This window comes from Miniopterus natalensis, chromosome 11, assembly GCF_054644295.1.
Source record: "Miniopterus natalensis isolate mMinNat1 chromosome 11, mMinNat1.hap1, whole genome shotgun sequence".
NCBI lineage: Eukaryota > Metazoa > Chordata > Mammalia > Chiroptera > Miniopteridae > Miniopterus > Miniopterus natalensis.
In genome coordinates, this window is record NC_142091.1 from 25,564,303 (window position 1) to 25,585,338 (window position 21,036).

Here is a 21,036-nt window from a genome sequence, read left to right on the forward strand (position 1 = left end):
AAGGAAAGGAAAATGCTTATTTTTCTGAAAAAGAATCAATAGCCATATGCAATGCATTCCAGGCAGGAAAAACATAATTTCAATGTTCATCATTTAATTTGATTCTTTTTAAAAAATTGATCGTTATTGTTGCAGGTATTACAGATGTTCCCTTTCCCACCCATTGATCCCCTCCATCAGGCATCCACCCCTGCCCCCCAGGCCTTCTCCACACTATTGTCTATATCCACAGGTCGTGCATATATGCATCTTAAGTTCTTCGATTAATCTCTCCCCCCACCTACACCCCCACTGCCTCCTTCCCTCTGAAATTCATCTGGCTGCTCCATGCTTCTATGTCTCTGTATCTATTTTGTTCATCAGTTTATTTTGTTCATTAGATTCCACATATAAATGAGATCATGTGGTACTTGTCTTTCTCTGTCTGGCTTATTTCGCTTAGCATAATACTCTCCAGGTCCTTCCAGGCTGTCCCAAAGGGTGATCATTTTAAATTGTGGAATTCTTTTCTTGAGCCTTCCTTTTTCTTTGAGCATACAATATCAGAAGACAGCTATACAATGATTTATATCTAAGAAAGCCAGCTGAGCATTATTGAAAGAATATGGGCTTTGAATTCAAAGAAGAGTTTGAATCCCGGCTCTATTGTTTAATAGCTATATGACTGTGACTAACTTTTAAAATCTTATTAAATATTAGTTTCCTCATTTCTATGGTGGGAAGTACTTATAAGGCTGTAGTAAATATTAAATTAAGGCAGTTATGTGTATAATGCACTTGTCACATAGTGGGTACCCAAGATGCTGTCAGAGGGGAGGGTGATTGGAGGGGTTGGGTGAAAAAAGTGAAGGGATTAAACAAAAACAAACAAACTCATAGATGCAGACACCAGTGTTGTGATTACCAGAGGGAAAGGGGGGTGGGGAGGTAGAAGAGGGTAAAGGGGGGATAAATGGTGATGGAAGGAGACTTGACTTGGGGAGGTAAACACAGTACAATATACAGATGATGTATTATAGAATTATACCCCTGAAACTTATATAATTTTATTAACCAGTGTTACCCCAATAAATTCAATAAAATATGTAAGTTGAGAAATATTAGAAACATGAAATTCAGGAGTAGAAGAAGTAGATCAGGAAACTACTTTTTTATTATAAGCCTTTTTATTGGGCTAATTATGACTATGACTTTCTAACCATATATACCTATGTAAAAATTAAAATTGAAACTTGTAAAAGAAATAAAACAAAGATACAATGAGGAATGTATTTCAGAGAGTACAAATGCATCCCACAGACACTACCCCTCCCTTTTTTCTTTGTAGGAAACATTACTAATTGTTAACAGCTCTCTTTCCATCCAGAGCCTAGAAACAGACTCACAATCCTTCCCAATATCTATTTCTAGGTTTATCAGAGTTGGGTATTTATTTATTTATTTATTTATTTATTATTTTTTTAAATATACCTTTATTGATTTCAGAGAGAGGAAAGGAGAGAGGGAGAGAGAGATAGAAACATCAATGGTGACAGAGTCATTGATCGGCTGCCTCCTGCATGCCCCCGACTGGGGATCGAACCCGCAACCCGGGCAAATGCCCTGACCAGGAATTGAACCCCGATTGCTTGGAACCTAGGTCAATGCTCAACTGCTGAGCCACGCCCGGCCGGGCCAAGTTGGGTCTTTAGATGATAACTATTTGCTATTTTTAGCCTAAGAGGAAATATTAAATCTTTTATAGGCCTGGCCGTGGATTTTTGAATTTAAGTGAAAACAAGCCCAGAATCTGTTTCTGGTATATCAAATTGGAACATGTATCCCAATATACCTAGTTCTGAGAAACACCTTAATTAAAGCATGTAAGTAAGTCATTACTACAGAACTCTATTATTCCAGGGAAATTGCTACAGTTGAAAAATCCTATTTCCGTTTCTAAACACTAACATGAAGATATACTTTGAAAGTTTATAAGTACTATGATTGATAGAATTTAATTACTTGAGAGCTTTCAAAGTAACACAAATAACTCCACTAGGGGTATTGGCATAACACTTTTATAACAAAATAATGTTTCTTGAAGTCAACATACAGTTAATTCACATTTGAAGATGAGGCTACTGTGACAACATGACAATTTAATGAGGTTTGAATATCTTCATGAAAGGGATTATTAAAAGGAAGAGAAAAGAAATGCTTTGTGACAGAAAAATAGAATACCAGACCTATCTAGATAGCTTTTAAGAGTCATTTGTAAGGACTTTTTGTCACTCTTTTATCACAGTTTTCATTCTTTGGGTGTTTTGATTCCCCCCCCCCCCCATTCCTACAGCAGTGGGATTATTTGTTCTATGATGAAAATGAGTTTCTGTACAAGATTTAAGGAGCCTACTTAAATCTATCAAGCACAGCAGCTGTTAAAATCTCCTGGCATTTTTCAATGGTACTTTTATATTCCTTGGAATTTGATTGTCTCTGCCTCATCTTTATATTAATCACATGGCTAGTATGCAAGGGCAAAAGCTTATAGCTTGAATTTTCTGGCTCACAGAGTCTCAGTGGATGTTGTGTCTCAGGTCCTGGAGAGGAAGACCTAACGGTGTGTGGTAAAGGAGACATGGGTCAATGTGGGTAATGGTACAATGTTAGACAAAGCCTTGGAAAACCGAGGGCCCCAAATTCTGCCAAGCCAGTGGAGTGACTTTGAACAAGCCACTTACCCTTTGAATCTCATCTCTCTCATCTGTAAATGAGATAATTGGGTTTTAGTGATCTCTAAGATCATTTCCTGCATGTGAATCACTTAATTTTGATGTGGCATGTTTTACTCTTGTAGCATTTCTATGGATGAGTGTTTGAACATAGAAAATATGTGGGTAAGCCTGGCCGGGTGTGGCTCAGCGGTTGAGCGTCGGCCTAGGATCCAGGCGATCAGGGTTCTATTCCTGGTCAGGGCACATGCCCGGGTTGCAGGCTCAATCAATGACTCTCTCATCATTGATGTTTCTATCTCCCTCTCCCTCTCCTTTCCTCTCTCTGAAATCAATAAAGATATATTTAAAAAAAGAAAAAAAAGAAAATATGTAGGTATGGTAGCCTATGTTTTCTTAGGGAAGTCAGAAAAAGCATGACCAGTGTTAACCCATGCCAAGACAAGTGCAGTGTACATACAAATCCATTTGGGTAGTTTAAGGTGCTATGATTATGTGTAGTCAGGAAGAGGTATTAAAAAGCTGAGTATCATTTATAAAATATCTCTGAAGGGACTATCTATGCCAAGAATAAATCTTCAAAAGAAGTGAAACAATAAAATCCCTAAAGACATGAAGTGGCTCGTATATGTTTTTATTTATTTGTTTGTGGACAATGTGTGAAAAGGAAGAGTGTACAAGACATTACTTGGTTGGGTAGGATACTGGGTGGCCATTCAGATCACAGCCTTAGCCTTACCTCACAAATTTGGGCAAATTAATTATTTTTTCTTTATTTCTGGTTCATCACCAGTTAAATTTTGAAGGTTTAGTGTTTACATTTTAGTACTTTATAAAGGAACATAATGGAGCAGAGTGATTAGGAATCCAAGACTGTAGAGTCAAACAGAACTGGATTTGGATCCCAGCTCCATGACTTACCTCTTGTGTGTTCTTGGGAAAATGAAATAGTCTCTCTAAGCTCAGTTTCCTCATCTGTAAGGAGAGAGCATATCTGTGGTAGAAATCTTCCATTTTTGCCTGTCTGACATTTTTTTCACCTTCTTTTGGAAACCCTCTCTCCTGTAGAGACACTCCTTCCATGTGATTAGTTCAGGTAGAGGCTGAAACCAGTCTGCTCTATTCACATGGTTGAGTATGACCTGGGCCTGGCCAACTACATTACCCTTCTCCCTAATCAAACTCAACTTCAGGGATAAGCATATGATTAAAATCAGCCAATCAGACAGTTCTCTGGGATTTTACTCCCAGAGCCATGGGGAAGATGCTTCCTTTCTGTTTGGGTTACTAAGGGGGTAGAATATAAGTTTGAGTCTAATGAGGAGACTTTTGGAGAGATAGCGGTTGGGACAGCAGGGCTCAGAGCAGGGGACAGATGGCACCAAGGGCAGGTGTGAAATAAATGGCTAGGACACTTATCAGTTAGGATTTAGTTTGTCTGCATGCACAGCAACAGGAGACCCAATGTCTTGGACAGGATAGAGGCTTATTTCTTTCTTACATAAAATGGCTTAAGATAGTCACCCTGGAACTGGTGAGGTCCTCCAGTGGTCAGAGTACAAGGCTCTTTCCAAGTCACAAGATTCGGTTCCCCTGAGTTTGAAAACTTTTGTTAAGGACTATAGCAAAGAAGTTGATGTTTTAAAATGCTTATGGGGATGTTTCAGGTTTTATTATTATTAATGAGAAAGCTGATTCATCTGAATTTTAGAATTGACAAGTCTACGTCATATTTATCGTTAATCTCTGTGACCGAACTATTTAGAACTAACTATAGGACAACATTTTTTACCAATTGTGTAGTGTGTGCACATAAGCCTCACTCGATATTGCACAAGATGGCTGCTGAAGACCAAGCCATCAAGTTGGTGTTCCAGGCAGCAGCTTGATGGAAGGCGTCCAAGGAAGGTCCACTTATGTCTTATTGTCTAAAATGAGGTAATTTTCCCACACCTAACTGCAAGGAAGACTGGAAAATGTGTGGGCAGCAATGTATCCAGCTAAAACCCAGCATTGTATTACTGTAGAGGGGATAAGATGGGTATTAGATAGAAATTAGTAGTCCCTGACACACTACTGGAGGGAAGAAGCACCACTGCAGGGATGAGCTAAGTACAAAGCAGCCTGTCATTGTTCAAAGGGAGGAAGCAAGAACAATTTGACTTGCACAAGCAACAGCGATCACAGAGGCAGACTGCGTTCGTGCATCCAACAGTGTATTTGCTGTGTTCCAGGAAAATCTGGATGCATATGCACATCCACACACACAAACTTATGTGCACGCACTACACAACTGGTAAAAAATGTTGTCCTATAGTTCTAAATAGTTCGGTCACAGAGATTAACAATAAACATGACGTAGACTTGTCAATTCTAAAATTCAGATGAATCAGCTTTCTCATTAATAATAATAAAACCTGAAACATCCTCATAAGCATTTTAAAACATCAACTTCTTTGCTATAGTCCTTAACAAAAGTTTTCCAACTCAGGGGAACCGAATATGCTAGGATGCCCAAGGAATTTTGGAGATTTGGAAATTTTTAGAAACTAAGATTTAAGTATATGAGGTGATAGCCAAGCTAAATATAGCCATTCAATTACTGTTTCGGACATTGTGTATAGCTGTCAGTCAGAGACTGGTTTTCAGGTTCCCAGGAGATCAGGTCATTAGCATAAATATTCCCGAGGGTTTCAGCATCAGCAAAGGACAAACTTATGACGCCTATGACACTGTTAGATTTTTATCCATCCCAGGACCCATTGACGATGCCTGTGGGGTTAAATAGGCTTTATTTCAAAATGAGTTGTAGGGACTGTTAATTATCTGCAGACTCACTATGAGCAGACACGTGCCGGGTGCAGTGCAGCAGATTCAGTCTCCAATCTACCAGAATCATGTCACAATTCCTGCACACTATGGCAGCCTGGTGTTTAAAATCTGCTAGAAACTGGACTATGGCTGTTAGGTAAGCATGTCTCTCAGGGTAGTATATTATACCTGGCAGGTTGCTGGAGAATTAATTTATTCCTGATCTGCAAGAATCATTTGGAATTGTCTCTGGACATCCAAGTCAAAACCTTGAAGTGCTAGAGAATAGACTCGGATGAAACTCCCAGGTTTGCTGGAGTTGACAGAGCATCCACATTTGATGCTCATACATTGTAATGTATGTGCTAATGAATTACAAATGGTGTCACACAGTCTTTGCACGTTGTGATATTAATTCAAGACTTCAGAATTCCAAAAATGCATTTTCAATATAATTCAAGTATATAAATATTAAGGAGGCATTAACCTTTATCAAAATTATTTTTTCTTGTGTTAAAAAGATCATAACAGGGCACACAGTTTGACTTTACTATAAAATGTTTGATGAGAAAGACAGCATTCGCCCCCCCAAAATTATTCATGTGAAACCTTTCATTTACACTTCTTTGGTAATGGCAGGAGTGGGGATGGGAGTTGGGGGAGAAAGCGGAATAGTGCAAGTAGTGAGAAAAGAGTAAATTGAAAGATGTCAGTTCTGTAACATGCTGCTTGTCATCTTTTAGAGAATAATAAAAACCTGCAAGCACTAGATAAAATGAGCCTTCAAGAGGTTGCTCAGCCTAGACCACCTACAGAGTTTGTGTCAGTTTGGAGTCACTGATGCAAACATTTTGTTCAAATACTTTGTTTTCTAGCTGTATGGCACCAAGAGGAATGTTTTCAAGGTCAAATGAATATTTTGATGAGTCAGAATGTGGGATTCCGTGAACCAGCCTCCTTGAGGCTGACCGGGAACCTTGAGGAAGCAAATTGGAGCTTAGCTCAAGTCCTCAGACTAGTGATATGTTTGCAGGGCTATCAATTCCCCTTAAAAAAGCACTTTCTCTCCAGCAGGATTCATAACTGAAGTCAATCAGTTCCAGCCCCAGGAGAGCCCAGACCAGAAGAAAATAAAACAGTAAAACTGCTTCTTTTTGTCTTACACTGTCAGGATCTTCAATTTGGGGCAGCTTTATGGTGGCTGCATCATTCCCCACACCATTAGGGCAAGCAATTACATTGAACTTACTCACTGCCATGTTCCCATTTTCTGGCCCAGTGCCTAGCTCATAGCAGGTACTCAGTATTTGTTGAACAAAAACATAGATATGAAGGGTCACATGATTAAAACTACCTATTCGAATTAACTAACTTAGGAAACATCTCAGGGAGTATTAAGCAGTAATTAAAATCTTATATTATGGCCCATGTCTCAGAAACTTCTTAAGGGACTTGTAAATTTGTGATATGCTAAGCTCTCGTTTTGTAAAGAATTTCTGTGCTTTTGGACTTACATGCAAACAAATAATTGGGGGTATTTGTCAACTCTGGACTGTAGGAAATGGATCTGAGTTGTAGTAATACTGTTGTAATTAGCTAATTATTCATAATAGGAAAGGAGCAAAGGGGGAAGCCAGACATTATAGGCATGCCATTTGGGCAGCTTCACCAAGAAGCTGCAATTTCACACTCCCCAGGGAACCACTGGCCCATTCTCTGAAAAACACTGGGGAAAGGAGTCCAACAAAGGGGACATAGATGCATATGCAGTGAAATAGGGAAGTACTTGTCTGTCAGTCAAATCTGGGAACAGAGATCATTGGCCAGAGTAGACAGGGCCATTGCAAACCCATGAAAATTTGGGGATACATTATCCCCCAAGCAAGGGAATTCTCTTTCTTGGCTTCCTTGCTTTTGCCTGTGTTCTCTCCAAGCCATGTTGCCCTGCAGACCTCTCATGCAATGGACTGAAGAACATGAACTGCAATGGGAAATATAAGCTAAGCTAGCCTGATGATGGACTGGACTCTGCTGCAACATGGAAAGGAAACTCTGAACACTGGCTCTGATTCTAGCTTGCTGAAGCCCCAGCTACACTTCTTCCTTGGCGGTACAAGAGAAAATGGAACCATGTAAACTTAGGGGTGTAATTCCACAGAAATAAAGCTTTATACAATAACATCCTCCAGTGGGGGCCTCTGGAAATTCTTATTCCAGCAGTACCCCAAGAACCCCACTTCCACCGATAACAGGTGATTCATATATTAAAATAAAGAAGATGTGCTCTGCGGGGAGTAATATAAATTTATTATTTATACTTTAATTGTGGGACACTTTAATTGTGACTACATAAACAATTCTAGTGGTATAGCATGCCATGGGATAATAATACATTTTACCCACTAATTTTCATCTCTTCCATTTGGAAGGGAAGTCTATTCATGAAAACAAACCTGCACAGCAGCCACAAGAGGGGCACCATGAGTGTGGTCATAGCATTGAGGGCTTCTGTTCCCCATCATACTCGACAACATTCAGCTTGGGCATCAACTCTGATTAGAGTTCCCATGGATTTATTTGGGAGAGAAATGGAAGAATAAATGATGATTTTACCTCTAAATAAAAACATGGTAGGACATCTATATATCTTTATTTGAGCCAACAGTTGCCTCCCCATCCTTCATTCCCAAGTATGGCCATCACCAGTCAAATCCTTTTTGTTCTTTCCTGGTTTGTAATTCTAAAGAATGTCTTCTTGTTTGCTGGAATAGCTCCTAAATTGTGAATGTTTAATACTTAATGCAATTTGCAAATGGTTGCTGTGGCACTGACTGCTAGTCACCCCACTGAGTTATATAAATGGGCCAAAGATGGTCTCTGGGTATTGACCCCTAGTTTGTTTATTACTTCACTGAAGGTTGAGATCTATTAGTTCAAGAACCTACCAGCATCAGTCTCAAAACTTTACACATGCAGTTATTTTAAAAATAGCCTAAACAAGCATATTTTTATCCATTTAGAGCCTACCTGTTTTGCATACCCTATGAAACCAAGCCTTACATCTGCTGGCCATTGATAAAATAGGGTTGCGGGTATAAGCCCCCAAGCTGCTATGGCCCTTTGTAGCTTTCTTCCCAGACACATGTGACCTAGTCACAGAAACCCCCTCTCCAGCCCTTCTCTCCCCTTGGATTTCCCTTGCCCTCCTCTCCTTCTGGATAGGGGCCCCTATACTGTCGCCTCGGGACATTTTCATGCAGTGAGGGACTTCCTCCCTCATGCAGCCCTGTCCAAGCGCTATCCATGTGAGGACACAACAAGAAGATGGCCACCTATGAACCAGAAGGCAAGCCCTTGCCAGACGCCAAATCTGCCAGAGCCTTGATCTTGAACGTCTCAGAATCCAGAACGGTGAGAAGTAAATGTTTGTTGTTTAAGTCACCCAGCCTGTGGTATTCTTCTTGTGGCAGCCTGAACAGATTAAGACAACAGTCATCAAAGCAGAAAGGTTGCAGCCAAGGCTCAGAGAAATGGGAGCATGAGGGAAATTTGGGTAACAGCAAACAAGCCAGTTGATTGAGCCATGAAGTACATGCAAAGAGAGATTGGGAAAAAAGCTTGAAAAGTGAGTTTGGGTCACATTAAAAGGAAGGCCCTTGAACACCAGGGCCCTGAATGCCATTGATTTTGGTCAGTAGTGGAGGGTCCCTGAAAGCTCTTGAGTAAGACAGTGGTGTGATCTGGAGACAGTGTGAGGTCTGAAGAGGGGAAAGACAGGAGCTTAAAAAGATTTCTCTTCAGCGGCTTTGCAGTAATCCAGCAAGATAATGAAAGTCTGAGCTAACTTGGTGGAGGAGAAAAATGTAAGAGACATTCAAGGTTATTGATCATTTCTCCAACATCAGACAGAAGATGCCATTCTAAGTGTCTCATTCCTGTTATTTTTATCAAGTTCATGTGTTGATTTGGTGGTATTTTTCTATAAAAATACATTTGTAGTTGTTATTTTCAAAATACCTACTAGCCTCATAAATTATTAAAATTTTGGTTAAAAATTTCACTGGGAAGGAAATAATCAAGCATAGTGGACTTCTGCAATGCATGTGGAGCCATTATCTCGAATAACGTTAGTTATTCAGGTGCTGTCAACAGCCCAGGCAATTGGAGCATTTCTTCTAGAATTACAGAGTGTAATAATATGAAAGTAAACTCAGATGTGTTGAGAGAGTAAATCAGGGGTCTGCCTTAAGTTGGGGTGGTCAGAGAAGGTGTCTCTGGGAAGTGAAATCTAAAATAGGAGGCATAAGTAGGGATTAGCCAGGTGGACAGTAGGAGGAAAAGCATTCCAGGCAGAAGGGATCATATATTTGAAGACCTTGAGTCAAGAAAGAGATAAAGCAATTTAGAAATTGAGGGGACAGCACGTCTGGGACACTGGGACATGGGGCAGGTCGCAGGAGTGGGATAAAATTAGAAACATAGGCAGATACCGTGGGGGCTTCCAGGTTGTGTTAAGAACTTTGGAGTTAAAGTTAAGGATATTGGAAAAATGTTGAAGGATTTGTGGCAGAGCAGTCATAGGACCAAATTAACGTTTTAAAAGAATGCCCTAGTTCCTCAATGGAAACTGGATTGCAGAAGAGCAAGAGTAAAAAAAAAAGAAAGAAAGAAACTAGCTAGGGAGCAATTACAAAAGCATAGACGAGAAATCACAGTGGTTGGCTACTAATGGTGGTTGCAGGGGAGATGGAAAGAATGGTTTATAATTGAGAAGCTTTGTATCTTTTGTGCATGCCAGGCGTCTTGCTTGGTGGAAACCTATAGCTGTACTCAGTAAGTAAATATAATGAATCAATAAAGTAATTAGTTAATTAATTACATGCTGTTTTAATCTTTTAAAAAGAGGAGCTGATCTATGTTGTGAACTGGATCAAATGTTTCACAGCAGCCGAGGAAGCAATGGCATAGACACGTAGTCAATCTGGTTTGCTAAGAAGATAGACTTGTAACCCGAGTCAGTCTTGTAACTTTGGCCATATTAACAACTAAATAATACAGAATTATATTTAGCCACTGTCCTGGGTTAACTCTAACATCACCACACTGCTGCTGATGGCTCCGCTGACACATAGCCCTGGGGACCCAACATGGCCATTGCCATGGCCCCCATTCACCCCAGAATGGCTTCTGGGTGATCCTTCCTTCTTCATACTGCTGGTTTCTGGTTCAAAGTCTAGAGTGCACTTCTGGGGTGAACTTACGGTCAGTGGAGTGTAGCCCAGGGGCTCGTGTCCTTGGAGGCAGACTGTGCTTCCCACCAAGATTTACAAAGCACAGAATTGTCCAAACATAGGAATAGGGTTTAGATATTGTGACCCTAAAAAAGTGACAAATGCCATCTATTATCCCCATCAGTTCATAAAAGAAAAGAACATTTAGTACCAAACTGTAAAAAGGGGCAAACTGCAATATAGAGGGCAGCCTATTAATGGAACACAATAGTTGTTTTTTTAATAGAAAACTCGCTGTATTGTCTGTACTGTTTTCTTTATTCACGGCGAAACTCTGCCCTGAGGCAGCGTGGTCCTCAGAACTGTGTCGGGAGCCCGTGTGTGCCGTGGGCATGGGCTCTGGGGTAGCAGGCGTGGTCTTTGCATTTCAGCTCTACCACTTAGCAGTTGTGCAATCTCAAGTAAGTTAAATCTGAGATTTAAGGTCATCCTTTGTAAAATGGAGATAAGATTCCTAATTCTTAGAGTTGTTGGGGAAATTCAATGAGATATGTGTGCAAATGTTAGCAGGAAGCCTGGAACACAGGAGCCGGGCAGGCGCTCCTCTTCTGCTCCCGTCATCTCGCTGTGCAGCGGGGGCTCCGTCCTGCACCAGGGCCCTCCACTGTCGGCCCTTCGCAGGCGTGGACTCAGCTAATGATTTTACTGTTGAATCTCCGCCACCTACTACAGTGCCTACATAGTAAGGCCATAGTAAGTGCTAGTGACTGCTTCCCAAATAAGCAAGTAGCTCTTACTTAAATTATTACTAATTATATGAAGTAAAATGTAAAACATATGACATCATCCTTGGCACAGAACTAGGTTTTTAATATGAAATCAAAGCAGTAAAAACTCCCAGCAAACAAAAGTCCTGGACCAGATGGCTTTACAGGTATTTAGCATAAATGTGAGTTCCCAACTTCCATTTCTAGTAATAGTCAACTAGGTTATTGGGGTTGACACTCCCCACCTCATAGATTTTTTTTTTAAATTGTGGTAAAATACATATAATGTAAAATTTACCATCTTCACTCTTTTTAAATGTACAGGTCAGTGGTATTAAGTACATTCATATTGTTGAGCAATCATCACCAACATCCATTTCCAGAACTCTTTTTTTTTTAATTTTAAGATTTTATTTTTTAGAGCAGTTTTGAGTTTACAGTAAAATTGACTAGAAGGCACAGAAATTTCTCATATGTCTCCTACCATAATACATGCATAGCCTCCCCCATTATCAACATCACTTGCTAGATGGTACTTTTTTTAAAACCAAGGATGAACCTACATTTATACATAATAATCACCTGGAATCCACAGTTTCCCTTAGAGTTCACTCTTATGTTGTATATCCTGTGGGTTTGGACAAATATATAATGACATACACTTATCACTATAATATCATACGTTGTATTTTTATTGCCCTAAAAACCCTCTGTGCCCTGCCTAGTCATTTCTCCATCACCCCCACCCCCTGCCATCCCAACCCTGCCAACCACTGATCTTTTTATTGTTTCTATACGGGGAGGGTGAGGGGGGCAAAAGTAGGTTTAGTTATTTGTATAAAAATAATACAGTAATTAATAAACAATACAAGAATAACCTCTGCGTTTCATGTACTCACAACTTTAAACCTACTTTTGCCTTTTCTAGGATGTAATATAGTTGGAATCATACGTTACGTAGCCTTCTCAGATTGGCTTCTTTAAGTTAGTAATATGCATGTAAGAATATGCATTTAAGCTCCCTCTTTGTCTCTTCATGGCGTGAAAGTTCTTTTTTTGGTACTGAATAATATTCCATATCTGTATGTATCCAAGTTTGTTCACCCATTCACCTCCTAAAGGACATCTTGGCTTCCAAGCGTCAGCAGTTATGAATGGAGCTGTTGTAAACATCCATGTGCTGGTTTTGTCTGGACATGAGTTTTCAACTCATTTGGGTAAACACCAGGAGTGTGATTGCTGGGTCCTATGGTACAAGTATGTTTAGTTTAGTAGGAAACCTCCAACTAGTCTTCCAGAGTGGTTGTACCAGTTTGCATTCCTGCCAGCAGTGAATGAAAGTTGCTTTCGCTCCACATCCTTGCCAGCATGTGGTGTTGTCCATGTTCCAGGTTTCAGTCATTCTAATAGGCATGTGATATATAGGGAACGTCTTTTTACACACTTATTTGCCATCTGTATATCTTCTTTGTTGAGGTATCTATTAAAGTGTTTGGCCCATTTTTAAACTGGTTGGTCATTTTCTTACTGTTGAGTTTTAAGAGTTCTTTGTATAGTTTGGACAACAGTCCTTCATCAGATGTCTTTTGCAAATATTTTCTCCCAGGCTGTGGCTTGTCGTCTAATCCTCTTGCTATTGCCTTTCACAGAGCAGAACTTTTTCATTTTAATGAAGTCCAGGTTATAGATTATTTCTTTTATGGATTGTGTCTTGGGTGTTTTATCTAAAATGGTATTACCATACCAAAGGTCATCTAGGTTTTCTCCTGTTATCTTTCAGGAGTTTTATAGTTTTGCATTTTACATGAATGACTATCTGTGATCCATACTGAGTTAATTTCTGCAAGGAGTATAAGGTGTGTGTCTAGATTCATTTTTTTTCTTTTTTTTTACATGACTGTTCTGTTGTTGCAGTTCTGTTTTATAGATGGGCCTTGGTTTTGTTAGCCTTGCATTTCAATGGGATAGAATTTGTTGTCTTCTATTTGAGCTAGGGAACCTGAAAAATGCCCCCCTCCATAAACAGGAAACTGAAGGGCTACATTCTTGCGGTAAAGGTGAAATAGTGGTTATCCTGGCCACAGAGATAGATTTACCATGAAGTTAAGGAAATTTAAATGTTAAGGCTCCTCATTTACATCAATGTCTTGTTAAGCCCAGCGAGGGCCTTGGAAATGAGAATAAAGAAAGGTTTCCAGACTCCTAAGGAAAACCTGGTTGTTCTGTAGCTGTAGTAGCAAGAAGCTATCAGAACTGGTTTGAAACCCCTGTTCAGGAAGAGCAACTTGCTTCAATGAACGCCCTTTGAAAGTCAGCCAAACAGCCTCAGCCACTCACTCCCGAAAGTTAGCCAGAGACTCACTCCAAGGAACATGCCTCTGACTGTCAGCCAATCAACAGGAGTCTCACCCAGCAGCAGTTTCTAAAAATGAGGTCAATCCACTTGTCCCTGAAAGTCACCAGTACTGGAACTCCACCCTTACCAAACCCTCTGCAGATCAGGAGAGCCTGTGCCTGATTATAGGAGCGATACATTCAGGCGTGTGCGTGTGTGTGTGTGTGGGGGGGGCGCCCACAGTTTCTTTCCAATATTGAGGGTGGTTTCAGTCTTGGGCAATGTGATGACATGTTTTGTTCAGTTTGCAGAAGTGAGCGGGAGCCGGTAGACAGCGTCTCTTCCCAGCCCCCCTCCTGCGGGGGCTTGGAGTGGCCGCCCCCCTGTTTCTAGGGCATAGAGCTGTGGCAGTCCTCAAACCCTAGCAGTGTGCCTATGTACAGTCGCAATATTTTTAAAATGCAAATTTTGATGAACTTTGATGAAAGATGACAAAGTTAGCAAAATATTTTTTATTAATTAACTGCCTGACAACCTAGAACACTACATCCGGTAAAAAGGTCTTTTAAGAATAAGGGTAAAGTAAAGATATTTGCAAGCAAACAAAGAAAATTTATCACTACCATAGAAGGGATGAAGAATTAAAAAAGTGAAAAAATATGGGCACGTGGAAAAAATATTAACTGTATAAACTCGAATAATATGTCCTAGTGAGATTTTTTAATGAATTAACCTATGCAGCCATCACAATATACAAATTGGGATGTGTTCAATTGAGTTATATATAATGTTCTAAAATCCTTGAATTATCAAGGAGGAAAGTCAAGGTGTTGGTTTACTTTGGACTTTGATGTATATGAATATTGTGCATGTACTGTACTTTGTGAAGCAACTCTCTCCAATAGAGCTTCCTGAGGTGACGAAAATGTCCCATTATACTGCTCAGTGTGGTAACCACTAGATGGGTACAGCTTTAGGGCCCTTGAAATGTGCCTCCTCTGACTGATGTACTAAATTTTTAATGTTATTTAATTTTAACTAATTAAAATATAAATAGCCACATGCGACTAGTGGCTACTGTATTAGAGAACACAGTTCTAGGTTAACCATGAACAGAATAGAAATGAACTGCATAAATTGAAAACCAGTAGGGGAAAAGTGAAGTAATAAAAGTATTCTATTGATCAACAAAAGGTAAGAAAGGAAGGAAAGGAAAAAAAAACACTGAATAAGGAATATGCATTAGAAATGAGAAATTATATTGTTAAATCCAAATATATCAGTAGTTGTATTATTTATAAATGAAAAAAAGAATGCAGTTAAAAGGCAAAGATAGTCAGGCTACTATTTTCAGGGGACACATCTAAAATCTAAGGTAAATGTTTTAGAAAAGATATACCTTACAAAATTACCTACCAAAGAAGGTTGATGCAGCTACATTAATATCAGAAAAAAGAAACTTTATGACAAAACAACTACTAAAGATAGAGGATGATTTCATATTGATAAATATATCCAGTTCTTTAGAATATCTAACAAATATAAAAGTATATGCAATGATCAATAAACATATCCTCTAAATATGTAAAGCTCAGATTCGAACACTCAGAGAGAATACACAAAACTATAGTGTGGATAATTTTAATCCACTTATCTCAATAAGTGAACAAATGCACCAACCAACAGAAAAGGCAAGAACACAGCAGATTTGTAGAATATAATGAGCAAAGTGGGTTTAATCGAAGTATATAGAACACTGCAGAATGCTAGAGCTATTAAATGTTAACATAGGAACTTTTATGAAGAACTTCATACCAATAAATTTTAAAATTTAGAAAAACAGGGCAATTCCTAGAAAAAATGTTACCAATTTACTCAAAAAGGAATAGAAGTGAAAAATCTAAATTTAAATATGTACGCAAAAGTTTCCCACACAGAAAATTTCTGGCTCAGATGGGTTCACTGGTAAGTTCTACCAAACATTCACGGAAAAAATAAGTCCAATCTTACACAAGATTGAAATTTTAAAAGCGAGTACACTCCCCTATGGCTTTAAGAGATTAGCAAAACTTTGAAACCGAAGCCTGACAAGGAGAGTATGAGAAAAGAGAATTACAGTCTAATTTACTCATGAAGTTGGATGTAAACAAAAATAAACAAAATATGTAATGGATAAGATATTATTACCAAATTGGTTTATATCAAGAATGAAAGACTGGTTTAATAATAGAATATTAATCTAATATAATAGACTATCACTTCCTATGATCATCTCAGTAGTTGTAGAAAAAGTATATGATAAAATTCTTTTCCAATTATATTGAAACTGTTAGCAAATTTACATAATTTATGATTTTTCCTCCTAAAACTTCTGCAGTTGAAAGAGAACTTAATTCTTGTAAAGAAATTCTGATAAGGAATAACCACAAAAATCTTCAGTAAACATTAGACCTAATAATCACGCCTAATGATTAAAAAGCTTTTCCTTGAAATCAGGAATAGTGCAGGGACGCTGCTATCAATATTTGTACTAGCAGTCCTTGTGAGAGCAGTTAAACAAGCAAAAAATAGAGATTATTAAGGATTAAAGGTTATCATTATTCACCGATAATATGAATATATGCTCTGAATCTTCAAAAGAATCTACAGAGGAGTTGTTATTACTATTATCATTATTATTATTATTTTAATCCTCGCCTGAGGATGTGTTTTCATTGGTTTTAGAGAGAGGAAGGGAGAGGGAGAAAGAGAGAGAAACATCAATGTGAGAGAGAAACCTTTGGTTGCTCCCCACACATGCCCTGACCTGGGACTGAGCCTTCAGCCTGGGTACACACCCTGAGCAGTAATCGAACCCGTGAAACTTTGGTGTACAGGGTGACACTCCAATGCACGGAGCCACACCAAGGAGTTGTTATTAATAAGAAGGATTAGCAAGTTAGCTGGATGTAAAAATCTGCTTACAAAATCAATACATGACGGCAGTGGAGCTATAGAACAGCCACTGTCTATTAATAACAGAATGGAGAAATGAATTATACTATAGTCATACAATGTTTTATATACAGCAATAAAAATGAATGAATTATAGGTACATGCAAGTTTGTGGATGAATTTTACAAGCATAATGTTGAACAAAAATTCAAGACACAAAAGAATCATAACATACATTATGATTCTGTTTATGCACTGTTCAAAATCAGACATAAATTATGCTCAGTAAAAGAAGCCAGTATATACTGTGTGGTTCCATTTATACAAAAGTCTACCGAAGGCCAAACTAACCAATAGTGATAGAAAGCAGATTAGCAGGGGCCTGGGACTGGGACTGGGGGCTTTACTGCAAAGGGACATGAGGAAACTTTTGGGGGGGTGATGGAAATTCTATATCTTGACAGGAGTGGTGGTAATATAGGTATAGACATTTGCAAAACTCACTAAACTGTATGCTTTTAAATGGTGCACAATATATGATATAACTATTTTTATTTTATTTTCTTTTCTTTCTTGTTGAAAGTATTACAGATGCCCCCCCCCCCCATTGATCCCTTCCACCCGGCATCCACCCCTTCCCCTCCCTTCCCCCAGGTCTTTTCCACACTATGGTCTGTGTCCATAGGTCATGTATATATGCATCTAAGTTCTTTGATTAATCTCTCCACCATGGAGCAGTCGGATGATAGAACACATTTTAAAACAGGCTCAGTAGTAACACTAGAAGGGAAATAAGAAAGTGATCATTCCAAAAAGCCAGGCCAGTGGTTTCCAGTCTTGGCAACGTACTATTTATTGACCAGAGTAGTGGTGATGCCAGTTTCACTTTATACTTTTTGTTAAACCGTAAATATATTTCGTGTGCTTTGCGTGTGTGTATGTATATGTTTGTGAAATATATACATGGGTAACCATGTTAACAGTGATCATGTTGGTGGAATATCTAAAACACATTTCTTTAAAACAACTTATGCCAAATGCCTTATTTAAAAAGTATTTTGGTGCATATAATTTCCTTCTGGTGTAAGCATGGGATTTGGTCTCAGCTTCAGCACGGACTATAAGAGAAATTTCTTTAGATTTTGAGTAGACTCAAGTTAGAGTCTTAAGACCCCTATAAAGTAAACGAGAGCCCTTGTATTATGTTTTGACCCTCAGATATATACTTTTCAGACAAGTTTTTTCTTCATGCTTTTGGTTTTGATTATTACCATGTTTCCAGAAAATTCACATATTTTCCCCCCAGAAGTTAGTTTTGGTGACTTTATCAGTCTGGTATGTTAGATCATGCTGTGGTAATAAAAAATGGTAGCATCTCAGAGGGTTACTAGAATACACATTGTCGCTCAGTCACGCCAAGTCCGCTTTTGGCCTGTGTCTCTGCGGACAGCTGTTCCCCACGCGGTGCACGGTCACCGTGCTGGGCTGCTTCGGGGTCAATGTCTAAATGCGCTTCTGTCACCACCAGTGTAGGCAAGACATTGGCCACAAAATGCTGCCACGTGGAAATGACCGCGCCATACATTTCACTGGCTGACACAATCGCATGGTTAGTCGCACCTTCCAGAAAGTCCAGTTCTCCTCTAAGCCCAGAAGGACAGGTCTGATATGTTAGTGAGCAGAATTAGGCCAAAATAAATTTTGTATTTTATAAAAATGAATTGAGTCCCGCTTGAACGAGAAGCATAATGGTGACCACAATATATTACTTTTGTTTAATACTCTGGAATTTATGAAGCGTTTTCCCAACATATTTTTATTCATTTATTCAGCGGATTTTTTGAGCACTGGTTACGGGCCAGGTACTATGCTAGGTGCTGAGCGCGTGGATTAGACGCAGGCTCTGCGTTTCTGCCTAATGATATCACGTGGTTGTTGCATATAAAAGCCTGGGTGGGCACGGTGGGGGCTGGGGGGGAGAGTCCCCAGCACCATCAGGGACAGACGGGGAGACTTCCTACATGAAGTGTTTCAAAGATAAGTGGGAGTAAGGAAAATAGGATGGGGAAATGGGAAAGGCAATTGAGGGAGGGAGAAAGGCACAGAGAGTTATCTTACAGGCTATTCCCTAGCTCCCAGGAATTAGGCACTAACACTCTGCCAACTTTATAGATAAGGAAACTGAGGCACAAAGAAGGAAATGATTTTCTCAGCTTACATACCTAATACAAGGCAAAGGAGACCCCGAGCCTTTTAATTCCAGATCCCCTGTTCTAAACACTTGTCATCATCCAAGTAAAGCACACACTTTCAAGTAATGGGCATATATAATTTACTCAAAATATCTTGATCATTTTAAGTAGTTAGTGAAGGATGGTAAATGTAAAGCTCTAGATGACTCTGCCTTCTGTGCACAAGCTATTTCTATTCCAAATGGGCAGAACTTCCCTCTCTCTCTTTTAAGATTTTTTATTGATTTTTTTTTTTAGAGAGAGAAGAAGGGAGAGGGAGGGAGGGAGAGAGAGAAGCATCAATGTGAGAGTGATACATCTATCTGCTGCCTCTCGCACGTCTCCTACCAGGGATCAAGGCAGCAACCTGAGCATGTTTCCTGACCAGGAGTTGAACCAGCAACCTTTTGGTGCACAGGATGATACCCAGCCAGCTGAGCCACACCTGCCAGAGCCTCTCTCTCTCTCTTTTTTTAAATTGAGGTGTAATTGGCATATAACATTTGGTTTCAGGTGTACAATGTAATGAATTGATATTTATATATATTGCAAAATGATCACCATAAGTTTAGTTAACATTTGTCACATACATGGTTATAACTTTTTTTCTTGTGATGAGAACTTTTAAGATTTACTCTCTTAGCAGTTTTCCAAGATGCAATATAGTATCATTAACTAGTCAGCATGCTTTACTTTACATTCCCATAATTATTTATTTTGTAACTGGAAATTTATGTCTTTTGTGTCTATTTTTTATTATCCTTTCTCTGGTTTCAGGTATAGTATCTGATACATTATAGGTTCCCTATAAACATTTATTGATGGGAGGAAGGAAGAGAGGGAGGGAGCAAGGATGGAAGGAAGGAGGGAAGGAAGGAAGGAAGGAAGGAAGGAAGGAAGGAAGGAAGGAAGGAAGGAAGGAAGGAAGGAAGGAAAGAAGGAAGGAGGGAGGGAGGGAGGGAGGGAGGGAGGGAGGGAGGGAGGGAGGGAGGGAGGGAGGGAAAGGAAAGGAGGAGGGAAAGGGAAGGAGGAAAGATAGAAAGACTCTCAAGTCTTTATCCTTACTCGCGCCAATGGGTAACTTCCTTTGATACATTTAATCACTAAAATACTCCCTTAATTTGCATTTGTAGACCTTCCAGGTGTTTGTGTGAGTGAGATAGTCCATTTTTCACTGACATAGAGCAGTGAGGACGTAGAAGGTGGGTCACAGGGCAAGAGCCCAGTTTGGTGCCTTGGCCACGGCAGGTATCCCCGGAGTGCGGGCTGAATGACTGAAGGGCGCAGTCACATCTGTCATCATTCTTCTGAAGCAACACATCTGTGTGGCTTAAACCTCCAGAGCCCAGAGATTTGTTACACATTGGTGATTATTTCAAACACTGGAGATTCACGGGGCCTGAGAGATTACTCCTGACTTCAGTGACCTCGGGAGTTCAGTAAACACTGCAAGCTCCTCAGTCAGTGCTGAAAGGCCTGACGGGCCGCAGCAGGCCTTATTTACAGAAACTCTGTTCTGCACTAGCAGTGGGCCTGCCCTTTTCACTGGGAGAGAAGATTCCAGAGATGGTCTGGGGTGATTGCACACCGGTATTCATCCCAGTGGTGAGTACTCACACCAAATTGCTCCGGTCGGTCACCTTTAGAAATGACCATTTTTGTGTGGCTCTTCGGAGAACCTTGAACTGAAAACATAGAAGCTAAAGGACTACCTATCAATCAGCAATGAGTTTTAAGAACCTACTATGCACCAATGAGTACATTAATTAGTCTGATGATTAGACTAGAGAAACAAACATAAGGTATAGTCTTTGCTCTTAAGAATGAGGCAAACCACACGGGGGAAATACTGTATAAGAGAATAAAAATAGAAGTCTTGACTCAAGTGCCAAATAAGGGAGCACAAGGTCTACAAGAAGGGAGAGCCCACAGGGCACCAAGAGCATCCAGGAAGACTTACCAGAGGAAGCAAGAGTTGAGATGTCTGGGTTTGGAAGTCTGTCCTGCCTGGGGACG

General features: G+C 39.6%; 1 long non-coding RNA gene across 1 annotated transcript in view; it reads left to right on the forward strand.

Annotated features, from left to right (window-relative positions):
• Positions 1-21,036, forward strand: part of LOC107532444 (uncharacterized) — a 219,773-nt gene that overhangs the window by 160,924 nt on the left and 37,813 nt on the right. The gene's annotated exons all lie outside the window — the stretch shown is intronic.